At 43.4% G+C, this 15,527-nt stretch overlaps 1 protein-coding gene across 1 annotated transcript in view; it reads left to right on the top strand.

The window, feature by feature from the left end:
- The window catches only part of TBC1D21 (TBC1 domain family member 21), a 156,361-nt gene that overhangs the window by 112,585 nt on the left and 28,249 nt on the right, over positions 1-15,527 (top strand). The window lies entirely within an intron of this gene.

The raw sequence follows: 15,527 nt of genomic DNA, 5'->3' as shown, positions 1-15,527 counted from the left end.
ACACTGTGAACTAACTTAAAAGTGCAGATCACTCATATTGTGTCGAGCTTGTTGAAAAATAGAAACCATGTTTTGTGCATAGAGAATTGCAATTTTGCAATTTTCTTTGGTGTCTTTTTGGATGGCATGAAGTATTCTCTGTTCAAAACATCTAGATCCCATAATCTGGAAACTTTTTAATTGCTTTTCAATATGTTACCCACTCGAAATTCTTGTAACAGAATCATAGGACCATGGCGAAGTAGGGCTGGAAAGGAGGTCATCTAGTCCAACCCTCTGACTGCGGAAGGACCAACCCTATCCAAACCATCCGATACAAGTCCATTGTCTAACCTCTTAGAAAAACTTACAGTCAACCTTTACACAAAACCCAAGACATAACATCCTAACCTTTGCCACAAGTAAAGAAGGGGGACTGTGGTGGCCAACCTACTGCTGCAGTAAAGGTTGTTAAAATATGCTCAAGAGACCCCAGGGAGAGGGACATATCCCCCATTATAGATGAAGGCAAAACCCCCCCCAAACAAACCAAAACCCATAGTGTGTAGCAATTTGTAACAATATTTTGATCTTTCTGGACTCAAATTTCATTTCCTCATTCAGGAACGGAGAAGCAGGTCAGGTGTTTCTGGGCAGACAGCGCTACACAGACTACAGAAAAACAGAACCAGAGGCATAACTGCCACAGTCTGTGTCCTAGGGGCCGTCTGCAGCTGCGATGATGGCTGAGCTGGCAATGGTAGTGGCTGCCATTCTTGCACCCCCTCAAAATAAGTGCCTGGGGCTGGTGCCTCAGTCACCTCCCCCTCATATACTACTGCTCGGAACAAAATGAAGTGAAAACAAAATGAAATGAAACACCCAATATTTATTTTGAGCCATTCTGGACATAGTTCTTCAACAGATTTGGCCAAAATTGACATGGTTTTGTAAAGGTTTTGGTTGGCTTGTTTACATGAAATCTTATTTTTATTTTTAATGAAAAAATGATCACCAAAAAATTTTGAACCAGCTCTGGTTAGGAGGATTAGCTTGGAATAGTGGCCAGGCTGTTGGGCTGGTTTTTGGGAGAGACTGTTGTTGCTGTCAACAAGGATGCCAATTTGAACCATACCTTATCCTTTTCCCCCATTTGTGGCCTGAAAAATGCACCCCCTAATATTCACTACTGTAAATATCTTGGAGGTAGAGGGCTAAGATTTCCGTCTTGAAATTCTTGCAATTTTTGGTTGACCTCTGCCACTTATTAGTATGCAAGTTTTAATCATGTCTTATTAGTCTTCATCAGAGACTTGGGTGTCCCATTTCAGGTAATGAGCTCCTTTTGTGATATCAATATTTGCAGGTAATATGCAAACATGGAAGATACTTAGAAGTCAGCTGTGAATGGGTCTGGTCTCAGTGCATATGGGTCTATGGACCAGATTAAGACTGTTGCACAGTTCCATATAATTTCCTAACAACCAACCACATACTGGCAGTCAGGGCTAGAATTTTTAATTCTTGGCAAATATCCTTTTTAATGAATTTAGTCTTTTTTTCGGGTTTGCAGTTGTACCCTCTGAAGCTGCTATTCTCACCGTGATGCATTATTTTAAGTGACTCATTGACTAATTTTGGCAATTAAATTCTGATCTGCACAACTGGTTACTTATGGGCTGGGAGTTTTCACAATTTGGGCAGTGTCACTTAGTTTTAATGAGGCAGGTAGGTTGCATGCTGTTGTTTCTATTGTGACTGGGTGAGCTTGACTTTTAGAACCAGTGTGGATATGCACGTTTAGACTCCCAAATTTATTTTGCTGAATAATCTGTAATAGCCAGGTTCATCTTGCTTCTCCGAGTTGTTCCTGCCTGCACGCTTATTAGCTAGAATATGTCCAGAAAGGAATAAAAATGCAGGCAGTTATGCCACCATCTCTATTGGCTGGAGGTTTTCTGAAGATGTAAGGCCTAATCTACTACAAGTAAGGGTGTAATCCTTTACTTCTAGTGGTGGCAAGTTATGTATTTTAACCAAAAGACCCTTCATTCTACACTTGTCAATAGCTGTGTGAAGTCCTTATAGAGACAGAGAGTAACCAAGACTGAAGAAAACATGCTGCTACTATTTTAAAAATTGTGAACCAGTAAAAGAAAGTTCCTACTAGATCATCCATCTCCTCTCAAGTAGAGAGAAAGGCATTAATGTAATGGAAAATCAGATGCTTGGAAAATCCCCAAAGACACTCAGGAGCATGTATATTCAGTACAGTTCCTGCAAATGGATCTGTTGGGGCAGATTGAAGCTCTGTATGGACCTGGGGGTACTGGAAAATTGGGACCTGCATGGGTAACCTTGTCTGCCTTTCGCTATCTTACAATAGTGTCTCGCTGCATTATTTTTCATACTTAACGACATTTCTAATGCCTCCCTCATTCTCCCCCCCCCAATACACTCCCCGTTGCTTACGATAGCATGTTAACTGATTTGGATCTGAACAGGTTGGTGACAAGACTGAGGGAGAATATGAAAGATTAATGGAGCTTCATCTCAGAAGACTGAAAATTAGGTTGTTCCACAATTTTAACTTTTCCACCTTCCATGCTGCTGATTTGGCATCTTAAATCTTTAAAAAACTTGCTTCCCTTGCATATTTCACAGCAATGAGAACTGCAACAGCAGGTAATCCAGTGTCTGAGTCTGGAAAAAAAAAAAGCGTGAGATGGTTTTAACTTTTGGGGTCCAGTTAGAAGTTGAGGTACAGACCTAAATCCAGACATCCTTGAAGCCATCCCTCTTCTTCCTCCCCTTTTTCCTCTTGCTTTTCTTTTCCTTCCTTCTTAAAGTCAGAGAAGATTCAGCCCGTAAAATAAAGTTTATAATATGCACATAAGCAATTTGTTAGGATCCCCGAAGATGTTAGCAAGGTATATCTATAGTGCTATATAAGAATGAACCTGAGGGTCATGCCTAGTTATCCTAAGCCAGATCAAGTGCCTGATCAGACACAGGAGAGACAGTTGTAAGCAGACTGATTGCTAGAAGGAGTCCACAAAAGCCCGTCTAGGAATGAGGCTGCTCACTACTTGTCTTTCCTTGTGTCCTTGGTTCTGATGACATGCAATAGAGACCAGAAGTTGGACACAGAGGGCCAGAAATCAGATAGTGATGCAGTTTTTGCAGCATAAAGTGCTCCAGTGAGTTATGATCTTACTGGCGGGCAGCGTCTTGGCTTGTCCTTTCATTCTTGAGCCTCCTATTGAAGCATGAAACTCAGTTTTTCCTGCAAGCTGACTTTTTTTTTCTCCATTTCCACTCCTCACAGACCACTCCTCTAGCTGGGATGTAGTCAGGATTACCCCCTCCTGCTCAGTTAGAAGTGTAAGATTAGTGTTGCTACAACACCTGGCTATTGTTGTCACAGATGTCTGCTTTCAACCCCAAGTGCGAGAGTCCCTTGGGCAGAACGTGCAAACATGTCACTAAAAACTCATCCAAAGGCCACTGAAATGAATGGATATATTTCCGGTTTTTCAGCAGAGCTTGGATCAGCCTTTTATTTAAGTGTATTTTAGAGTCTAAGTCAGCCCTAGGATCTGTGGAAGATGTCAATAGTAATGTGACACACTGTTAGCAGGGATACATTCAGCTCCTTACTCCTATGCCTTTTGTGTCCTGTTATTTCCTCTGTTGTGTGGACCTGAGCACTTTGAGGTGTTAACATCAATTTAGTTTTTACTGCGTTGACATAAAATGTCAGTTTTTCCTTGGTTTCTTTTATGGGGAGAAGCAAATTGACTTGGTTGTTGATTGGGAAATTACTCTATAAAAAACGCTTATTAAAATTTATTGAAGATATAAAAGAATATAATATTATGAACTAGTGAGGAGGCATCAAAAATGACATACTCTGTGTCCTTATGGGAACTGGCTGAATACTGCAAAGCAGTGTCCGCAAATACTCATTTGGTTTCCCGATAGCTGATTCATTCAGCCATATCCAGACATCCTAGTTAGCCATTATTTGAAAGCACTGACACTTTTAGATTTTTATTCACATGAGCATTTGGGGAATGGCTGTTTCTCACATGACTACCCATATCACAAGGGTACTCATATGAGGAAGAACATTCAATATTTGTGATTGGTTATTTTCCATTATACGATATCAGTCAACCATTCAAAGAATGGCATTAGAGGCCAGATGTTCAAAAAGTGCAAGATCAGATTTTCAAAGCTTTAGTTCCCACTGAAGCACCTCCAGAAAGCCAGACTTCCAAAAGAATTCAGCAGCTTTCTTTGTGGCTCATATCCAGACTTTCACAAAGAGCTTTGTACCCTATGTGCAGAGCTCACGTGAAAATATGGCCAGTAACATTCTTAAATGGCATCTGAACCCTTTCAGAGAGAAAAAGAAAGGTCTTGAAGACCCCAATTTGAGACACTTTGGTCAAATCCTGGCTCAGCCACTGGCTTCTTCTAACCCTTCTTGTTGCATCTGTATTCTCTACATTTCAACCATGTCCTCTCTTATTCCTCTAAACTACACAGCCCAGTCACTTCCCATCTCTCATCATAAGAATGTCTTTCCTCACTTGTCATTTCTCTATCTCCTGTCTCTGCTGTTTCACAGTCTTGTGAAATTAAATTGGATACATCCATGCAGCCAGTCATCTTGGGGACTGGTGTGATATAAAGGGAATAATATAAAGCCTCATGGTTAAAGCATAAATCTGGGGCTTTGGGTGATGTGTGTTTATTCCAAATGGTATTAGCAACATTGGCACATAACCAGAGTCACTCAGGTCTGTTTTTCACAACTGCTCACAAGAAATTTTCCAGGCCAAACTGTTTGCGCTACAGCCTGCCTTGTGTAATCACAACTAGTTTGCCTGCAAACTTTGTGCAACAGTTTCTACATTTGCAGGCAGGCATGCAGTTGTGAAATGCAGTCCTTTATCATTTCTAGAGCAGCCTCTCAATGCCTTTGAACTGACTTACCTGCATTGATATCTGTGGAGCTGTGTTGGCTTGCACAAGATGAAGAAATAAATGGCAAGTGTCTTAGTTTTGCCTTGGATTATAGGACATCAATGGTACTTTCTTACTTTCAGAAATGTGCTAGGCTACAGCAGACTTCCAGAGCTGGCATATACCAGTATGGCTCCGTTGCACTGAGTGAAATAAAACTGATGTTGATTTATGCAAGCAAAAGGTCTTGCTCAATAGGTGTAAAGTATTTTTGAATCCTCTATTGGAAAACACTCCAGAAATGCAAAGCATCATATACATTTAATATATCAGGCTCTCGCTAGCAGTGCTAGATTTATTTACATGTGTTTGTGGCGGGGGTGAGGGGGAGGCAGGGAAGGGAGAGCAACAACATTATTGTCCATTTATCACAGCTCCGTTCTGCTTTGCTGCTGATGAACAGTTCAGACATTGGCTGATAAATCTTTGATTTCAAGGCAGCAAGGTCACACTGCATTCCTTTATGCACTTTAAATAAAATATAACCCAATACAAACATATGTGAATGTGATTACATAGATTTCTCATCTGTCACACTTGGGATTCTTCTTTTTCCTCCTCTTTTTTAACTTGACTGAAAATGATATCTGAGAAATAGACCCATCAAATCTGAAGTCAGGCATCCCCCCTCGGTGTCTCCTCTGGCAGTTCATGCAGACATGTAAACGACCCACGATGATTGAAGGGCTCTCTCAGATTGAATGGTGATTAATGAAGAGCTTCGCTGCTTGTTGGAAGGCAAATGGGCCTGTTAGGTTTTTGTACATGTCAGGCACGGGGAGCGGGTAGGATAATCTCGCTGGGAATGTTTCAACAAGCAGCCTGAGAGATTGCACTTGGCACACATCAGCCTTTATAATAATGACGACTTTATTAGGAGAAGGAGGATGGAGTGTTCCAAAGAGCTTCTTTCCTCTCTCTGTCTTTCTCGTACTCATTCATTGCTTAGGAAACCACATCACCATTAGAAAATTCAGTTTTTTCAGAGCCTGCTCCGCATCCAAGATTAGAGCTTCATTGTGTTCAGTGCTTCATAGACATGTAATGAGACAGCTTTTACCCCACTGTGCTTTCAGTCTAAATAAACTGGGGGGAGGGTGGGATGCATGAATGGTGGCATAGGAAAGAGAGGTTTGTAGAGGCAAAGTGACTCGATGAAGCTTGCATAGCAGGTCAAGGTTGAAACCTGGCATAGAATCTAAATCTCCTAATTTGATGTTCATGGACAATGGTTTTTCAGTTGCATAAGTCTTCTTAAGACCCAAAAAAGTTTCTTCTTACGTCTTGGATTGACAATGAGACTTTTTTCAAGGTTGTACACAAGGAACCAAAGAGAAAGAGAGAGAGCTGCCTTCAAACTAGCTGAAGTGTGGCAGAGCAAGATTCAGGTCCCAGAGCAGTGTCTTCTCTATCAGGGATGTCAGACTCATCTGGCCCTTTGGGTGCCTTGATCATAAAATCTTTCTAGATGAAAGTTTCATCAAAATTGCTGCATTTCTATGAAAAGTCCTGTTTTTGACCAATTATTTCCCAATGGAGGAAAATTCATTAAAAAATTCCCAATCAGCTTTACTTCTGGCTCTGAGGGCAGTGTTTTGCTCACTGGGTGGAACTGCTAAATGAATGCTTAGTGACCTATTTAGCTGATATAATGCTGAGAGAGGAATACTCATCTTCAGCTTGGTGACAGCTAGTAATGGGTGATGCCTACCAGGGCTTGGGTTTAACCACAGTTAGCTGATACTTTGCTGAGTATGACTCATTCTTGTCTGCACTGATCAGTCAGTCATCATCTGTGTCCTGTCATTTAACTTGATAGTTGAACATCAAGTTCAAAAAACTATTTCATTTCCTATTGTAAGCAAAAACCTTGGACTTTTCTAGGGTTCTATCCTCTATATTTTAAATATGCATTTTACAGCAGAAAGTAGCTTCAGTGTGTTGTTCCTCCTTAAACCTTGACTGTTCCTCAAGTCTTTTTTTCTGTTAAATTTGCAGAGGTCTCAGGAGCTGGGTGTCCCCTTATTCACCCAGTACTGCACTGACTGGAAGACAAGCCACCCTAAGGGGTGAAACCAGCCCACTTGCTGATCCAGCACAGCCCAGGTCTCACTGGTCCCACCAATGACCCATGGGACCATTTAGAAGGGTGTGGCAGTAGATGCTAACATATTGGGGGATCAGGAGTGCTTCAAAGGGGGACAGTTGGTTGAAGGTAACAATGCAAGAGGTTCAGATAAGAGAAACTAACACCAGAATGGCCAGCCTTGGTATAAGGGCTGTTGTCCAGTTTCCCCTTCCTGCAGGTCTTAAGCTGATGTAAGAGATGGCACTGGTGTCAGAAGACTTGAGCCAAGACAGGTTCTTCTAGACCCTTTAGTGCTATAATAAGGGAAGCTGGCTCTTTGCTTTGGGAAGGAAAATTGAACAGGAATGACCCAGCTGCCATTTTACATCCTTTGTTGATGTGGACTGTGCAAGAAGGGAAAAATGGAGTTGAATCTCCATTATATTTAAAGGTGCAAAAAACATGTATTCAGCTTAGGCTATGGGGAAGTCAAAAGGACATGACCCAAAACTGCCAGACTAACACAAGACTGGGACCATCCTGTCCTAGTCTAGTAAAAAACAAAAGCTTAGCACAAAAGTAACCACAAACCAGCCTGCTGAGTCAGCCCAAAATGGGAAGTGACCCCTAAGGTTGCAAATTAGACAAGAGACCCTAAAAAAAATTTTTTTTGCTAACATAATCATAAATGGAAAACTTGTGCTTTACTAACAAAGTCATGGCAAATGCTGATTGGTTATGTCATAGCTATGCTTATGATGTCATATTTTCTATATGAACTCGCCTCACCTGTTGTACGGGGTCAGACCTCTTCACAATTCTCCAATTGTGTATGAGTCTGTCCAGAATGCATTCTCTAATAAACCAAGCTTATGCTGACCTGACCTAAAGTTTGCTGCGTGTGTTTACCATGACAGGACTCAGAGTCTCGCGCTGTCTCCTCTCCCAACGTATGATATAGCAGCATAACAAACTGATGACAGAACCACTGTTTGACCTGGCCTCCCCATAACCCTCAAGTTGGCTTTATTCAGATTGCAGATAAAGCAGGGTCTGTGAGGATCACTTTATTCCAGGCAAAGCAATTATATTTTAGTGTGTGTTCACCTGATCCAGGAAGAGCCTGACTGGATGTATGGGCTACTAGTCCCATCAGCCTACTAGTCAGGCCAGAGGTATTAAACCAGTCTGTGTTGCTGGCCAGTGGGATTTGGCATAGATTTAAGCTGCCTTTATTGAGAAAAGGATCCTTATTCCTAGTCTAGACAAGACCCCAGTGCATCTTGTCTTTCCTGTGCCTGCCTTTTAGACTAGAAGTTCTCCTGGGCCAATGCTGCCGCTTATGTGTTATTTGTGTAATGACAAACACAATTAGTATGAGTAGGACTAAATGTTACTACTAATAATATAGCTATCCAGTGGAGGGAGCAATGGGAATTTTGGCACCAGTACACAAAATTCAAATGCAAAGTACCTGCTTACCACCCAGGCTTCATGCTCCCTCTCTTATGAGCAGGGATCCTAGTTTTCCCTGATTAAAAAAATCCCCAATTCTTTAATTTAAAAAAGTAACCCAACATCCACATTTTCCCATTATTAAAATGAAACACCACTAATATATAGATGCATATATAGTGGGGTTTCATTCTGATCACAGAAAAATGTGGATTTTGGGTTCCTTTTTTCAATCTGAAAATGGGCGATTTTTTTTAAATCAGAGAAAACCAGGATCCCTGCTTATGAGAGAGGCTATGAATTTTTAATGACCACAGGTGGTCAGGAAAGCCTGGGTTTTGTCTCTCATGTGGTAGACAGAAGCACCACTCTGAAATGCTGGGTCAGGCCTGACTCCCAGGAAAGAAAGTCACCTACTGAATGTCATCACTTCACACAGTAGAGGCCATGCAATCTAAAGCAGGGGTCAGCAACCCACAGATGCAAGGCTTCAGCAGCACTCACTTTCTCTGAATTGCCATGGGGAGAAGCAGCACCTGTAGGAGCTGGTGGTATAGTTAGGGTGAGGTGACCGGGGCAGCCAGCCAAGGTGGGGGGAGCACAAATGAAGAAAAGGACCTGGGGGTTACAGTGGCCAATGAGTTGAATATTAGCCAACCATGTGCCCTTGTTGCGAAGAAAGCTAATGGCATACTGGACTGCATTGGTAGGAGTGTTGCCAGCAGATTGAGGGAGGTGATTTCTTCCTTCTATTTGGCACTGTTGAGGCCACATCTGGAGTACTGTGTTCAGTTTTGGGTCCCCGCTACAGGAAGGATGTGGACAAATTGGAGAGAGTCCAGTGAAGGGCAACGAGCATGGTTAGGGGGCTGGGGAACATGACTTGTGAGGAGAGGCTGAGAGAACTGGGCTTATTTAGTCTGGAGAAGATGACTGAAGGAGAGTTTATTAACAGCCTTCAACTACCTGAAGGGTGGTTACAAGGAGGATGGAGCTGGACTGTCCTCAGTGGTGGCAGATGACAACAAGGAGCAATGGTCTCAAGTTGCAGCAAGGAAGGTTTCAGTTAGATATTAGAAAAAGCTTTCTCACTAGGAGAGTAGTAAAGCACTGGAACAGGTTACCCAGGGAAATTATGAAATCTCCATCCCAAGAGGTTTTTAAGACCTGCCTGAACAAAGCCTTGGCTGGGATGATCTAGTTGGTGCTAATCCTGCTTCCAGCAGGGGGTTGGACCAGATGTGACCTCCTGAGGTCCCTTCCAGCCCTCCTTTATGGTTCTAAGAAGAGAAAGGCTGTTGCTCCAGCTGAGGAATTACATTGACAGCCCGGTGGAAACTGGAACTCGCTGCTGTCCCTGTGAGTGTAGCAGCTGCCCTGGACACCTGGCTGTGTTGTTATACCCCTGATGGGAGCTCTTCCCATGCTGCCACAGGGAGAAGTGGCAGCAGTGGTGATGGCAGTGGCCAGGTCCTAGTCTACCCACCTCTGAACCCAGCTGGGTCATTCCACGGTGCAGCCTAAAAATGTTGCCAACCAGCAGTTAATGGATAGAGGAGCAACTGAGGAGATTAGGGAGCGTCTGCCTGTACTGCTGATGACTCCGGGCCAGTTGCTACTCTGCTCCATGCCTTATGCTTTTGATGAGTGCATAAGTGGCATAAAGCATGGACGGGAGGAGCAATTCTTTCAAAAGGACTGATTGTAATGTAGGGAGACATGCCAGATACCTTGCTCAGGTAGCAATGGGAGGGAAGTGGTGGCCCGGTGGGTTCTACACACCCTGCCAGGGCCCTGGGTCTTTGTTAGGCAGCTAACACTCATGCAGTTGCAGTTTTACTGCTAACAGTATCCAAACGAGTTGGAGGAAACCTAGTTCAAGCATCAGTGCACCTTAATAAAATGTAGACATAGCAGTGGTTTCTTGACCTGTAAAATGCGGCTAATGATCCTGACCTTCTCTGTAAGGCACTTGTATTGTCCAGGTGTAAAGAGATGGCTCTCTGTATACAGGACAGCCTTGGTGTTGGAGGTCTGCTATCCAAACTCTCTTTCCAGACCCCACTTCAACTACATCTCTACTATCACCACAGGAGAGCTGCCATCATCCTAATGATCCACCTTACACCATACTGCTGTGCGTTGAGACAGAGATAAATTGGGTCTCTCTGGGATTGAGTGTTAGAAGGGCTGCCGTGACTGAGCTGAAGTGGCAGAACTGAGTACAGAGACAATAACAAGAGTTGGGACACAGGTGAAGCTGCATGAAGACTGCAATAGTAGGCATGCCACAGGTCTGTGCTGAGGCTGGATGACAGAGCAGGATGAACTCCTGGGACTGGCAAACATGGATATGGGGGTTGCATTTTAGGACAGAGTTTCACCGGCAGCTTTGCTTGTGGGATAAACAAGTTCTACCCAGGTCCCCCTGTTGTAAGCAGAATGGGGCTGTTGCAAAATCCCAGCTCCTTTCTGCATGCTGAAATAGCAGGGGGATGGGAGCCAGGTTTGAAGGACAATGACAGCACCACATGTAGGAATTTGGATGACTCCTGCCTGTCCAACACCTGGTTTCTGCCATTGCTACCTACCTACTGCTTTCACCCAACATGAAAGGAGTAACTAAAGCATTTAAACTGAAGAGGGGAAAAATGATGAGAGAAGATTATATTTTGTTAACTGGGAAGCATTAAACTTTGATGGCAACGTGTTTGTGCACAGACCACAGTGAACTGCTTCAGGCGTGCTTCCTTCAGCAGTTTCCCATTAATAAGTCTTTGTGAGCATTCCCAGGCATGTAAACTTTAAATAGATAGCTTGTCACCTGAGAATTGAGCCTTTCATAGATCTCTTTGATGGAACAGCTTTTCAAAACAAAAATCAGGGCAGAGAGGGAGTGTTTACAACTTCTCTAGCCATAAAAGATGATGGATAGGTCTTTAAGATGCTGTCAAGAAGGCTAAACAGCTATTAAGATGTGGGTGGGTTCAGGAGGGGGTTTGCTTATACAGAAAGTTCCCCCATGTTACAGAACCCCCTACCGTCTCTTCCTGGGCCACAATAGCAACTGGTGTCCAGTTTCCATCTAGCCGTTGTTGCATAACTGGAAAAATCCCAGGCCTCATTCACAGGTGGAATTCTGGATGTACAAAAGCCGGCAGCAATTGTTCCATGAGGCCAGGGTCCATCTGCATAAGCAGGTAATGACATTGTTGTCCAGCCTGGAAGTCCCTCACTTGATTAGTTCTTCCTTCAATATATCCTGGTTTTCTTTGGGAACTGGAGGATCAAGGACTGTATGAACAGAACTCAGTTCCTCAAGTAGAATAACCAAGATCTTCAAAAGTATTTAGTGATATTAGTGAATTTAGTTATTTTGGTGCATTTTGAGACAGCCCAAGGGGGCTAAGCCCTCCAAAGTGCAGGCACTTGATACTTTGAAGTCTCAAGCTGGGCAGCCAGTGATGGTGGCAACCAGAATTGTGAGTCATTTTCAGAGATGCTGGCCCTTTTTACACATCTGGGATCAAGCCATTTGCATGCACCTTTCCACATGCTCCCTGCAGCTGGATTTTCTTGTACTAAGTCAGGGGAAGAAATGCAAGTTGCTGATAAGGCATCTGAGACACTCTGGTTCTTAGTCCAATTCCAAACATTGCAGATGCTTTTAGTTACAAAGATCAGATCTAACTCAGGAGATTCCTGTAAAGGAGTGACAAATTCTGCTCTTGTGGACATGGAGTGGAAGCAGCATCAGCTTTCGATTTGTGACATTATCTCTTACCCTCCAAAGAGCTCCCATGGTGCTAAAGAAGAAATATCACTTCCCACCTGGTGAGACAATGTAATCGAGTTGCTTCTTTGCTTTCAAACACAAAACTCAACTCAGCTGACCACAGACACCTCTGTAACAAATCTGGTTGGTTTCAGTTTACAGGGATGTGTTCAAACATTTTTTTCCCATTTCGGTCTACATGAGTCCATGCCTCCCAGGCCAGATCCTCAGCTGAGATAAATTGTCCCTAGGACCACCAACCTCAGCACAAAACTGAATCTTCTGCTGGCATTTGCCCCCAGGGAGTCAAGCCCTTCGCCTTTTTTAGCGCAGAGATGCCCAGAAGCAGCTCAGTTGGGGGAATTCTCTCCAGCTTTGCTTTGCTTTCTTAAATAGCTGGAAAAGTGCATTATTTTTGCATTAAAAATTCATTTCAGAACAGCTAGTTTTCATAAGGTGTAATTAAGTGAGTTCTCCTCCTCCATTAGCTGTCCCCAGAGTTTACAGGGATCGTTCTCTTCTCTTTTCCTCTTCATTTCACTCTCTTTTAATCCTTTTACAACTTACTTCAGTGTCCCAGGAGCCTGAGGAGGCCAGATCCTTGCCTGGTCTAAATTGAAGCCACGCAGCACAAATGAAGAGAGCTATGGCAATGTATACCAGTTAAAGACATGGCCCAGTATTCCACCAGTGATCTAAAACTGGAAGGGGCCGCTTGGGTCACCCAGTCAGTCACGTTCAGTCCCTTGCTGTTGCAGACAGTGTTCCAGAGCCTCTCGCACAGCCTGATTGCGTCCCATCTTAGAAGGCTACTGGAAGGCTATTCCAGGTCCCCTCTGCTCTGATGGTTAGAAACCTTCTGTTTTTCATATCAGAATTGATCCCTAGCCTCTTTCTATCCATTTGTTCTTGTGCCAACATGCTTTTTTAGCTTACATAGTTCTTTTCTCTCCTCAACAATGTATAGATTCATAGACTTCAGGGCTGGAAGGGACCTTGAAGATCATAAAGTCCAGCCCCCTGCCCCAGGGGCAGGAAGTCAGCTAGGGTCAAAGGACCCCAGCAAGATAAGCATCCAAACATTTCTTGAATGAGTCCAGAGTAGGTGCCTACACCACTTCTGGAGGGAGTCTTTTCCAGGCCTAGGGGACTCAGACAGTAAAGAAATTTTCCTCATGTCCAGCCTAAAATGGTCTTGGAGGAGTTTATGACCATTGGTCCTTGTTATCCCTCGGGGCGCTCTGGTGAACAGACGTTCTCCCAGGTCCTGATGCACACCCCTTGTGTATTTATAGTCAGTCACCAGGTCCTCCCTGAGCCTGCATTTTCCAGGCTCGACAGTCCCATGGCTCTCCGCCTCTCTTCATAAGGCCTATTCTCTTGCCCTCTGATCATGCATATGGCTCTCCTCTGGACTCTCTCAAACTTCTCGACATCTTTCTTGAATTGTGGAGCCCAGAATTGGATGCACTACTCAAGCTGCAGCCTCACAAACCAATGCCAAGTACAGCAGTAGGATGATATCCTGAGATTTACTTGAGAATATCTATGGGTGCAAGCCAGAGTTTCTGCCAAGATCACTCCTGTTCCCTCTTTCAGCCTTCTTCTTTGCCAAACTCTTCTACCCTCCTGTCATGTGATGGACTCTCCATTTTCCTGGTCATCCTAACCCTCTCCTTTCCAGCTCTGCTTGCCAAGTCCTGCCCTGGATCTTGCCTCAGCTTTGTCTCAAACTTTGGTCTTAGTTCATGCCTCAATATTGTTCTCAAGCTCCTCAATTTCTAGTTTCTGCCAGCTGTTCCTAGTATCCCAGTTCTTGGTCTCTGGTGCTGTCTTAATGACAATTTCTGGTTACTGGGTTCTCCAGTAACATGAAACATCCTCCTGCCCACTTTCTGGACCACCTATGCCTCAGTCCGGGCATTTTTTTTCTTCAGTCATTACTCATTTCCAATCAGTGAGCTCCCCAGTGGCAGCTGATTTGTGCTCCCATGTCTTCCTGCATGATATCCAAACCCTCACCTATACTGATGATGCCTCCTATCTTTGTATCATCAGCGCGCTTCACCAGCCCACATCTACCTATTTGCCAAAGCCAGTAATCATTCGACAAGACTAATCCCCAGACTTATATTTAAGGAACTCTGTTAGTAACTCCTCTGCAGACTAATAGTTCCTCTTTCAGTGTGGCCTGTTATCCCTTTTAATCTAATTCTTTACCCATTTTTATCATTTTACTGCTAATCTACATCTTTTCTAGATTAACTAATGATATCCCATGTGGCACCATATTAAATGTCTTACTGCAGCTCAGAACAATAGAATCTACTGCATTACCTTTGTCTAGAAAATAAGCTTTCTTGTCAAAGAAAGGCATGGGCTTAGTCTGACACGTTCTGTGTTTGGTAAAAATGTATTCCATGTTACCTCTGTGTCCTGAATTATTCTTTCCTTCAAAACTTGTTTTCTAGCCCTGTATACTTTTGTGGTCAGAATAGTGAGCCTGTAGGTGACTGGATCATATTCAAGGATAGAAGCCTTATTCTCACCCTCTGGAGCAGGCCGTTGTCTTATTAACCAAACGGAGCTCTCAAACAGACACTGAAAACTGCAACCAGACAAGCCACCAGGCAACAGACAGACAAACAGATTCACTTTCTGCAAGCCATAATGATTTTGCCCCCATATTTGTCTCAGTTTCCACTTAGAAGGAAGTAGGAAATGCTTTGTTCATCTCATTCAGTCCCCTGCCTCCCTGCTGATGGCTCGTCTATAAAGGAAAACTCAGGAAAGTTAATCTGAATTAAATAAAGGTGTGCATATAAAATGGTTTAGTTTAAATCACTAGGTCCTGTGCGCATTTATATGCAGAATGACTGGCCTTAATTTGGTTTAGTTTACTTCATTTTAAATATTAATTCAGATTAGTTTTCCGGAGTGCCCCTATACGGACAAACCCAACAAGGGTTGGGTTCACAGTCACAGTCTGTGTAGTTTCTCAAGATAGAAAGGACTATCCTGATTATTTAGTCTGACTACTTCCATAACACAGCCCAGAAAATTCCACCCAGTGAGTCCTGCATCTTTGCAGTGCTTCTTCGTGCCTTGGTTTTTATATCGGTTGAAGTAGGTCTTGAGACTTACCATCCTCTTCTGAGAGCTTTGGAACCTGGAGGGGAAAAAGCCTGGTTTCCTGCTAGGGCTGTGTTTCTGCCA

The sequence above is a fragment of the Alligator mississippiensis genome, chromosome 11 (assembly GCF_030867095.1).
Source record: "Alligator mississippiensis isolate rAllMis1 chromosome 11, rAllMis1, whole genome shotgun sequence".
Classification (NCBI taxonomy): Eukaryota; Metazoa; Chordata; order Crocodylia; family Alligatoridae; genus Alligator; species Alligator mississippiensis.
This window is presented reverse-complemented; position numbering and strand designations above follow the sequence as displayed.